Genomic DNA, 12,558 nt, shown 5'->3' on the forward strand with positions numbered 1-12,558 from the left:
TGATTACCTGGCCTTATATTTCCTCTGGGTTTTTTTCTGTTGATGCTATCACCTGCATCTTTTGATTGTAAGTATTTGGGGCATTGAGCCAGTTTCCCTTTCAGTACATAAAGCTGATCTGAGCATCCAGAAACCATAACAATTAGCACTTTTCAGAAAATGAAACCATTTGCAAGGTCCTGAGAGATAGATGGCAATGAGGAAATGCATTTTACTTTAAAGTAAAATTTCAGCAGTAACTTTGCTTATAAATATGGTGACTATACTTACCTGTTTGCCTAGGAAGTTTCTGGGTAATACTAGAATGCCTTGCTGTAATTATTGAGATAATTCACTTTGATCCTCAAATTTTCCCTGTGTGATTGTAAATTGTATGGTCACCACACTTATTTTTAACACCTTTTTTGGAATTCAATAAGCAGACAGATTCTAGGAGGCTGGGAGGAATTACATGTAAATATTTACAGCCCTCCAAAAGCAGCATGGCAGAAAAGATGTAGCATACACAACAAAGGCTCAGCCAAGAGAACGATGGTTCAAGGATAGTAGGGTAGTTGATAGAAGAATAAGCAAAGAAAGCAGAAACAGGAGATTTTATATACTGGAAAGAGTAAAAAAGTACCATGGTTAACAGTGTTCAAAAAATGGAATGTCAGCAAAATTTGGAATTTTTTAGCAATTACATAAGCTGTTGTTTATTTCACATCTACTATGTGCCAGAAATTAGGCTTAATGATTTGTGTACATTAAATATATTAAAATACATTAAAACTCCGCAAAAACCCAGGAAAGACTTTCTGTCCGTGTTTTATACATAAAAATGGAAGCAGAGTTAAGTAAGCTGCTAAATGAGTTAGATGGTGAGACCAGTTTTGAAGCCAGATCCGCTTGGCTTTCAAAATTCTGTACTCTTATTAAATATTATATTCTGTAACTTTTTTCCAAGCTCTGAGATTGACGACTTCTGATTCCAAAGCCTTATGCTTTATGTTGCATGAAGACTGGCAAAATGTCTCAGGATTTGTAAGAATCTCAGAGAGAGAGAAAGAGAAATGGTAGGTAACTACTTTTTCCAAGGCATAAAAGCAACAGGAACAAGGCTAGAACTGGGCACAAGTGGTTTTAATTTAATAGTAATAATAATACTTCTACACAATGATAAAAGATACTCATTCCTCAGCAACAAATGACAAAAAGAAAGGAATATACATACATGTTTTTAGATATTAAATAAATATATTTATTTATTTCATCATGACTTCAGAATTTTGTTGACATTTTCACACAACAGACAATTTCATTCATACAACATTTCATACAGCAATGGTATGGAGAATTTCTATTTACTCATAAGTTTTATACTTGTTTTTTAATATTGGTTTTATATTTGTTTTATACATTCTTTTAAAAATTATGTTTATAATTAATATTTTTCAATAGACAGAATAAAAACATAAATTCTCTCACGGTCATTTATTCCTTCATCACTGTAAATGGTGAAACGTCAATCAGGGAAAATTGTCTGAAGGATGCAAAATATTGTTTTGCATGTAAGTCTGTGACGGTGTTGCCAAAGGAAATTATCATTTGAGTCAGTGGACTAAGAGAGGCAGACCCACCCTCAATCTAGATGGGTACCATCTAACCAGCTGCTAGCGTGGCTAGCATAAAAGCAGGAGAGGAACGTGGAAGGACTAGACTAGCTAGGTCTGGCCTCCATCTTTCTCCCATGCTGGATGCTTTCTGCCCTTCAACATTGGACTCCAAGTTCTTCAGTTTTTGGACTCTTGGACCTACACCAGTGGTTTGCCAGGGGTTCCCAGGCCCCTAGCCACAGACTGAACTCTGCATTGTCAGCTTCTCTTCTTTTGAGGTTTTTAGGACCTGGACTGGCATCCTTGCTCCTCAGCTTGCAGGCGGCCTATTGTGGGACTTCACCCGGTGATTATGTGAGTCAATGCTGCTTAATAAACTCCCTTTCATACATCCATATATTATTTATATATTTATGTTTCATATATACTTTATACACATAAACTGAAGGCAATTCTATACAATATTGTAAATAATTTTGTGCATGAAACAGTTTGTGTAAGCAAACCATCAGAAAGCAGAGGTATCTCTGTCTTGGCCATCCAAATCTGCACTCAAAAAGTTTGAGATTTGGAGCATTTTGTATTTTAACTTTTCAGATTAGGAACGCTCAACCTGTACTTCAACCATCAACAGCAGAGCTCACATGCTCCTAATACTCACGTAAAAAAATTCACCAAGATGGATCAAATTCTGGACCAAAAACTACACTTCAACAAATTTAAAGGTAGAAAAAATTACATAAAATATACTCTCAGGCCAAATGAAATTTAACCAGAAATCAATACCAGAAAGATAGCTGGAAAATTCCAAAATGTTTGTAGCTCAAACAGCATGCTTCTATATGGCATATAGGTGAAAGAAAAAATTTCAAAAGAAAATTTAAAACTATATTGAACTAAATGTAAATGAAGATACAATTTGTCAAAATTTCTGAGACTCCATGAAATTAGTGGTAAGAGGAAAATTTATAGCATTGAATTAGTATATTAGAAAAGAAGAAAAATCTAAAATTGATAATTTAAGCTTGCTTCTTAGAAAGCTAAAGAAAGAAGAAAAATGTAATCCTAAAATGATCAGAAGAAAATAAATTACAGAAATCAGAGCAGAAATTAACAAAATTAAAAACAGTAAAGCAATGGAGAAAATTAACAAAACCAAAGCTTATTTGTTAAAAATATCAATAAAATTGACAAACTTCTATATAGGCTAAACAAGAAAAGAGAAAAGATACAAATTACTAATATTATAAATAAAAGAGGAGTCATTTCACTGACATTAAAGAGATAATAAAATAATATTCTATACAACTTTATGTCCAGAAACATAGTTGGAACATTGATGGAACAAACCATTCCACAAAATTTTCAGAGAAAGTATGGCCTGGCCAACAACAGTATTTCGAATTTTCTCGGATTTATAATTGTGAGGAAATAAATTTCTGTTAATATGGGCTACCCAGTTGGTGGTATTTTGTTATGTCAACTTGACCAATTGGAATTTGAAATTCAAACTACAACATCACTTACATTAGTACCAAAAAATACTTAGGTACAGCCAGATGGGGTGGCTCATGCCTGTAATCCCAGCACTTTGGGAGGCTGAGGCAGGCAGATCATAAGGTCAGGAGATTGAGACCATCCTGGCTAACATGGTGAAACCCTGTCTGTACTAAAAATACAAAAAATTAGCTGGACGTGGTGGTGGGCATCTGTAGACCTAGCTACTTGGGAGGCTGAGGCAGGAGAATGGCGTGAATCCGGGAGGCGGAGCTTGCAGTGAGCCAAGATCACACCACTGCCCTCCAGCCTGGGCAACCGAGACTCCGTCTCAAAAAACAAACAAACAAACAAAACAAACAAAAAAATAGGTACAAATTTAACAAAAAATTTATGACATCTACTTAGGAAAAACTTAAAGATTGAAAGAAAAGAAAAATCCACAAAGATCTAAATGAATGGAGAAATTCTCCATATTCATTTATAAGAAGATGTCAGTTCTTCTCAAATTGGCCTATAGATTTAATGTGAGCCAAGTTGAAATTCTAGCAAGCTATTTTGTAAATATTGAAAAACTGCTTCTCAAAAATATACAGAAAGGCAGAAGACAGAATAGTCTATACTAAAGAAGAACAAAGTTAGAGGACAGACATTACTCAACTTCAAGACTTACTATAAAGCCACAGTGATCAAGACAATGTCTGCTTATGACAGAACAGACAGACAACATCTGAACAGAGGGCCCAAAAATAAACCCATACAGATATTGTTAACTGATCTTTGACAAAGGAAAAAAGACAATCCAAGTGAAAAAAAAAATTGTCTTTTTGACAAATAGTACCTGGAACAGATGGACATCAACATGCAAAAAAAAAAAAAATTCAATACATACTTTATGTCTTTCACAAAAATTAACTCAAAATGGATCATATACCTAAGTTAAAATCAAAACAATGAAATGTCTAGAAGGTATCTTGGAGAATACTGAAGTGACCTTGGATTTGAAAAGAGTTTTAATATATAATACCAAAATAATGATTTATAAAGAAAAGTTGATAAGTTGGACTTCATTTAAAATTAAAAACTGCTCTGCAACAGAAACTGGTAATAGAATGAAAGGACAAGCCACAGACTGGGAGAAAATGTAAAAAGGATGCATATCTGATAAACAACTTGTAAAGAAAATATGCAAAGAACTTAAACCTCAGCGCAAGAAAACAATCTAATTGCAAAGTGGGTAAAAGATCTGACAGAAACCTCTCCAAAGATATGCAAATGACAAATAAGTCTATTAAAAAATGCTAACTATCATATGTCATCAGGGAATTGCAAATTAAAACAATGACATATCCTTATGTACCTATCGGAGTTGCTAAAATTGAAAACACTGCAACACCACATACTGGCAAGAATGGCAAACAACAAGACCTTGTATTCATTTCTGATGGGAATGTAAAAGGACACATCTACTTTAAAAGACAGTTTGGCAATTTCTTACAAATTAGTCTGTTATCACACTGCTGATAAACACATAACTGAGACTGGGTAGTTTATAAAGGAAAGAGGTTTAATGTACTCACAGTTCCACATGGCTGGGGAGGACGCACAACCATGGAGGAAGGTGAAGGAAAAGCAAAAGCACATCTTACATGGCGGCAGGCAAGTGAGCATATGTAGGAGAACTCTCCTTTATAAAACCATCAGATCTTGTGAGACTTATATTCACTGTCACAAGAACAACATGGGCAAGACCTGCCCCCATGATTCAATTACTTCCCACCTGGTCTCTCCCACAACACATGGGGATTATGGGATCTACAATTCAAGATGAGATTTGGGTGGGGACACAGCCAAACCATATCATTCTGCCCCGGCCCCTCTCAAATCCCATGTCTTCACATATTAAAACACAATCATACCTTTCTCAACAGTCCAACAAAGTCTGAACTCATTTCCGCATTAACTCAAAAGTCCACAGTCCAAAGTCTCATCTGAAACATGGAAATTCCCTTCTGACTATGAGCCTGTAAAATCAAAAGCAAGTCAGTTAATTCCTAGATACAGTGGGGGTACAGGCAATGGGTAAATACACCCATTCCAAATGGGAGAAATTGGCCAAAATGCAGGGGCTACAGACCCTGTGCAAGTCCAAAATCCAGCAGGGCAGTCAAAGTTTTAAGCTCCAAAATGGTCTCTTTTGACTCCAGGTCTCACATCCAGGTCACACTGATGCAATAGGTGGGTTCCCATGGTCTTGGGGAGCTTTGCCTCTGTGACTTTGCAGGTTACAGCTCCTCTCCTGGCTGCTTTTATGGGCTGGCATTGAGGGTCGGCAACTTTTCCAGGCACACGTGCAAGCTGTCAGTGGATCTACCATTCTGGGGTCTGGAGGATGGTGGCCCTCTTCTCACAGCTCCATTAAGCTGTGCCCCAGCGGTGTACTCTGTGTGGGGGCTCCTACCCCACATTTCCCTTCTGCACTGTGCTGGCAAAGGATCTTTATGAAGGCTCCACCCCTGCAGCAAACTTGCCTGGATATCCAGGCGTTTCTATACTTCCTCTGAAATCTAGGCGGAGGTTCCCAAACCTCAGCTCTTGATTTCTGTGCTGAAAGCTACGTGAAAACCACCAAGGCCTGGGACTTGTTTCCTCGGAAGCAATGGCTCGAGCTCTACGTTGGCCCCATTTAGACACAGCCAAAGCAGCTGGGACAGAGAGCACCAAGTCCTTAGGCTGCATAAGAAGGGATCCCTGGGCCGGGCCCAGGAAACCAATTTTCCCTCCTAGGCTTCAGAGTCTGTAATGGGAGGGGCTGCCATGATGGTCTCTGGCATACCCTGGAGACATTTTCCCCATTCGCTTGGTAATTAGCATTTGGCTCCTGGTTACTTATGCAAATTTCTGCAGCAGACTTGATTTTCTCCCCATAATATTGGTGTTCTTTTCCACTGCAATGTTTTCCAACTTTTATGTTCTGCTTCCTCTTGAATGCATTGTTGCATAGAAATTTCTTCCACTAGATACCCTGAATCATCTCTCTCAAGTTCAAAATTCCACAGATCTCTAGGGCAGGGGCAAAATGCCGCCAGTCTCTTTGTGTAGCAAGAGTGACATTTACTCCAGTTCCCAAGTTCCTCATCTCCATCTGAGATGACCTCAGCCTGGACTTTATTGTCCATATCACTAAGAGCATTTTGGTCAAAACCATTCAACAAGTCTCTAGGAAGTTCCAGACTTTCCTATATTTTCCTATCTTCTGAGCCCTCCAAACTTTTTTTAAGCTCTGCCTGTTATCCAGGTCCAAAGTCACTTCCACATTTTCAGGTATCTTTACAGCAGTGCCCCACTACCTGGTACCAATTTGCTGTATTAGTCTGTTCTCATGCTACTAATAAATACATACCTGAGACTGGGTAAGTTAAAAAGGAAAGCAGTATAATGAACTCACAGTTACACATGGCTGGGGAGTCCTCACAATCATGGCAAAAGATGAAGGAAGAATAAAAGCACGTCTTACACGGTGACAGACAAGAGAGCATGTGCAGGGGAACTCTGCTTTATAAAACCATTAGATCTTATGAGACTTATTCACTATCACAAGAGCAGCATGGGAAAGACCCACCCCCATGATTCAATGACCTCCTGCTGGTTCCCTCCCATGACAAGTGGGAATTACGGGAGTTACAATTCAAGATTAGGTTTGGGTGGGGACAGAGGCAAACCATATCGACTCTCCTAACTGTTTAACCAAAATAGTTGAATATTTATGTTCATAAAAAACTATACATGAATGTTATAGCAGCTTCGCCCATAACTCAGAAAATTTGAAAGTAATTAAGATGTCTTGCAACAGATGAAAACATATAATCAAACTGTGATAGACCCATGCAATCAAGTATTGTTCTGTGATAAAAATAAATATGCTGTCAAACTATGAAAAGATTATGCACATTATGGAGTTTAGTGAATAATAATGGATCAATGGTGGCTCATCAGTTATACAAATGCACTATATTAATGCAAGATGTTAACAGTGGGAGATACTTTGTAAAAACATAGGGGAAAGGGAGTATATGGAAACTCTTACTTTCGACACAATTTTACTGTAAACCTAAAACTGCTCTATGAAACAAAGTCTAATTTAAAAAAACAAAACTGCTCTATAAAATAAAGCCAAATTAAAAGAAGGAACAAAAATATTGTGTAATCTTACAAATCATAGAGATAAGTATAAGCATCAGTATATTTAAAAGTCTAGAATTTCCCTCATATTTGAGAAATTTAGAAAGATAAATATTTTAATACGATTATATATTGTTTTAATCTATATTATAACACAATATTCCATATAACATCAGAAGTTTTTATGATTTTACAGATCTTTCCCAAACTGAGTAAGAGGCTCTCATTTTTATTACTTGACGTTATAGGACCACTATAGAGAACAACACAAATGTAAAGCTAGTTGGTTGAAACTATATATATATGTATTATATATAAGTGTGTGTGTCATATATGTATATACATATATATGACATATGTAAAACTATTTTAATTGCCTACCGTATTGTCAATTACAAAAGAATAGGAAATGGTGTCACTGTGGAAATGTTTGGGGAAAAAAAGTAATCAAATATTTTTTTCAAATTAATAATAACCTTAAGTAACATTATTCAACTTTTATATATTAAGCATCAGAATAAGTCCTTTCATGTATTATATGATTTAATCACAACAGTTTTATTTAAAAAGTACTAGCATTATCTTCATTCATGCATGAGAAAACTGAGTCTCAGTAACTTGTGTACTGCCATATAAAAACTAATTGAGAAAGCCAAAACTCAATCTAGCTTAACAGCTTATGTTTATCACCAGTATTTTCTATTGTTTCAAATCACTGAATGATCCTCATCTGTGGCTGTGGAAAAACTATCACTATTGTTATTTCTTTCATGGAATTGTCCAGTAAATTGTCCATTTTAAAGGGTCAATAAATTAATGAGTTTGGTAGTCAGTAAAATGTCATTTGTATGGTAGGCTACCGACTTATAGTAATACATCTGTCACATTTACTCTTTAACTAGATGATGTTAGAGATAATTATACGGTTAATTTTGTCCAAATTAATTATTAAATAACAAAGAAGATAAAAGGGAAAAAGGAAACACAGGAAAAAAAAGAGGAAAGGAGTAATTGATTTTTTGAATTCTGAAGATTCAATGCATGTTGAAAGCTTCCACCTACAGATTTACATTTCAAGGATCTATCAATAATTCAGAAAAAAATATAACAGAAGTGAGCAAAACCAATGGAGAGAAGTCAAGAAAACTCCCCCCAAAATAAATACATTTAAAAAAAGGAATTTCTGGTATAACTTTCATCTCAAAATAAAAAGAAATATACCTTCTTCCTTCACTTATATAAATTTCAGTATGCTTTCAAAATTATCTTTTATTGTGTTACTTAGGATAATTTTATAAATCTAATACTTAGTAATGCTAAAGAAGAAAAAGTTAAATTCTGAAGCAACATTCATGAGATATGCAAAAACATAAGCAAAATATAAAATCCCTAAATAAATTTAAGTTGTAATTTACCATTTTTTTGGTTTAAGATTTCCTTGGGAAATTTTTTAAGTACTCTTTGTATTTCTTAATATGTTCCATCTGCTACAGAGCTTTCGAATTGCTACAGTACAGTGGTAGAGAGAATGCCTTGGACCTTTTTAATATGTGACTTACACCCTGGTAAGAAATTACCTTGTTGCTGCGGTTCACTTGATAGCACTCGGTGGGCCAACAGGTCATGGTTTAAGGACTTATGCCATAGTGATAATTCATAACCAGTTCTCATTGCACTTCAGCATGGTTCTGGGTCAAAAACACCATTATCCTTCACTTCAAGTTCACACATGTTTTGACCTATCACTTTTACTTTGATAAATCTTCTCTTGAGAATAGAAAGTGCTGTTTATCTTGAAAAGATACACTTAAGGCTATAGACAGTGGATAAGAAACAGTATATTGAAATACTTCTAAAAATTTTAAAATATATTCAATTTAGTACGCACACACACATACTGAAACACACACATCCTCAAAAACACCCTCAGGAATGCAAAATATATGGGAGACTATGAACAGTAGCTGAGAGCAACAATTCACATTCCCATGTTTGCTAATAGTTATATAATATGTTGTCTCCATTAAAGTCTTGCTCTTACCAACCCTTCTCAGCTGATGACACTGCATCATACTTTAGTGAGTAAATAAGAGTACTCAAAGAGACACTCTCTTTCTTTTGCCTATGTCCATGCACATGTTCTCTTTTTTCACTCTTCTTAAGACAAGAAAGCCCCTTGCTTCTGTCAGTGGAAAATCCCAGGGCTTTGGTAATAAATATCAAATCCTGATTCCTCACCTTACCAAGGACTTCAATCTTACATGTATTTCTTTTGCTTTTATCATGAATTTCTCTCTTTCTCTTTGTTGTTAAAGTTGACAATTTCTGATACTTTGAAAATCAACATGTTAAAAAAACACATCAATAAACAAACATAACAAATGTAGTTATTTTCTCTCATCTGCTACTATGTTGGTGTTCTTTTAGAGAAAAGAAAAAAAGGTAAGAGTGGCCTTTCTTTTCTGACTCCAATCTGTGCCCTCACACTTAACTAACATGAAAGGTAAAATGATAAAAATTCTAGGTTATAATAACATAGTGATAGACATAGAAAATAGCTTCAAGACCTTGAGGAATATGAAGATTGCTTAAACAACACACACATAAAACTATGATAGAAATATTGATAAACTGGACTACACTAAAGTTGAAGATGTGTGTTCATAAGGACTCTCTAATTCTAGACTGTTCTATGACACTCTTAGAATGAAAAGGCAAACTACAGAATGGGAGGATATATTTCCCAGTAATAAATCTTAAAATTAGTTGTATCCAGAACATATAAAGAGCTTCTACAAATCAATAAGGAAAAGACAGCCCAATAAAATTGGGGACACTTCACTAAAGGAACTATTCAAATGTAAAATAGCCATAGGAACATGAAGATTTGCTTCAGAGTTATTACTAATAAGAGAGTAAAAGTTTAAACAGCAGTGTAATGCCAACACCACCAATTCTCAGTGAGAAGACCTAAAATTAGAAGTGTTGACAAAGATGAGGAGCTACTTGAACTGTAGTACATTGCTAGTGGGAATATATCGACAGTCACTTTATTTGTGTATCTTATTTATCTTTTTTCTACCTTTATTCTAGGTTTGGGGGTACACGTACAGGTTTCTTACATGGGAAAATTGCTTGGAACTGAGACTTGGTGTACAAATGATTCCATCACTAAGGTGGTGGGTATACTACCCAATAGGTAGCCTTGCAGCCTATGTCTCTCTCTTACCTTCCCACCTCAAGCAGTCCTCAGTGGCTGTTGTTCTTATCTTTGTGCCCATGTATATTCAGTGTTTAGTTCTCACTTAAAAGAGAACATGAGGTATTTTGTTTTCTGTTCCTGTGTTAGTTCACTTATGATAATGACTTCCAGCTTCATTATTGTTGCTGCAAAGTACATTATTTTATCTTTTTTATGGGTGTGTAGTATTCCATGGTGTGTGCGTGTGTGTGATGTATATTATATATACAATATATATAATGTATATAATAAATACAGAAAATATTTTCTTTATCCACTCTATCATTGATGGGAATCTTGGTTGAGTCCATGTCTTTTCACTTTAGAAAACTGACATTATCTCCTAATATTGAACCCACTTTGCCTAGATATATGCTGAAAATAAATGTGCCACGATTTATGCAAAAAGTATATACAGAAGCATTATTTTAAATTTGAAACTCAAGTATATATCAAGTAGAAAGAATGAGTAAATCTACTTTTATATATTCATTCAATAAAACACTATACAGCAATGAAAATTATGTCATACATGCATTTCTTAATGTTAATGAAAACAGTGTTAGAAGCCAGAAATCTAATACATGCATATGACTCCAATTATATTTAATTATAAAAGGCAAGTACTGTGTGAACTTCCAACACCATAAATTTGTCTCATATAAATAATAATATAAACTCTGGGCATTATTAGAAATTGAAAATATTTATGTGATCACCATCCGAGTCAAGACTCCTTAATGTCCCACACCAAACATTATGTCTATGTTGTAAATTTCTCATCTTTATCAACAACTGAAGCAAGCAGCTAAAATTTCAAATTCCAAAGGCAAGGTCGTTGATATGCAAATGGCATGTATTGTGGTAGACATAGAAATGTCTCTATTATGTTAACCTCAAGAATTTCTATGAAGAGCATGAAAGGGGACCTAGTTAGCAGGAGAACCACTTCAGACTTAATGTAATTCTCTGTCTGTGATGGTTATTCAAGCCTTTCAATTCCCTCTCATTCTGTCAAACAAAAGTCACTCGAAATTATATGTCTGAAATGTTTTAGTGTTACTAGCATCCAGACAGGTGGCAACAATAAAATGTCTTTGCAAATACATTATCCTGTCTTCAATGTTTTATATGACCTAGGCTTATTTCCAGTAGTTAATAAACAGCACCTTGGCCACCGATCTGAACCTAGCTAGGAGTTATGGGGACAATGTCCTAGAGTACTTCCTCAATATGTCCTTTAGTTATAACATACTGCTCCCATTTTAAAAGTGGTAAAACTGAGGTTCAGTAAGATTTATAGTAAGTAAATGTTATATTTGATTTTAAAATGATTTCTCTTACTTTAATGCTTATACTGCCAATTATTACAAGCCATTTTAGTTATTCTGCATTTTATTTCTGATCTACTCACTCTTTTATAGACATGAGATTATTCTGATAATTATGTTTCACAATATGTCTATTAATTTATCCCACCAATATTTATTGAGCACAGTTTGCAGACATTGTTCTAGATGTTGAAGACTCAAAAGTAATATTTTTGCATGCTTGCAATTTATATTGCAGCGGGGAGTGTTGAAAGGAGAAAAATGTAAATATGACAAACAAAAATAAATTGTATTGAATATTAGAAATTGATACATTGTGAAAAATATGAGGTTAAAAGTATTGGAAATTCTGAAGACAGCATTGCAACATGAAATAGGGCGGACAGATGGATCTCTCAAGAAAGATGAAACTATACAAAGACTTGAAGAAGGAAACGGAGTGAACTCTGCAGATATTTACGGAAAATATGTTCCAGTAAGGAAAAAAGATCTCAAGGCTGGAAGTTATTGGTATAGTTCTAAAAAGTAAACAGGAGATAAGATCAGAGATATAAAGGAGGGTGAAATTGTGAGAACCCTTTATACTATTATAAAGTGTTTAATTTTTATTCTGAGAGCAATGGTAGTTAGCAACTAATCCTATGATATGATCCAATCTATATTTTAATGTAATTATCTGGATGTACATATATTTTAGGAGGACACAAATGAA

This window comes from Trachypithecus francoisi, unplaced genomic scaffold (genome assembly GCF_009764315.1).
Source record: "Trachypithecus francoisi isolate TF-2019V2 unplaced genomic scaffold, Tfra_2.0 Lachesis_group17, whole genome shotgun sequence".
In the NCBI taxonomy this organism is placed as follows: domain Eukaryota; kingdom Metazoa; phylum Chordata; class Mammalia; order Primates; family Cercopithecidae; genus Trachypithecus; species Trachypithecus francoisi.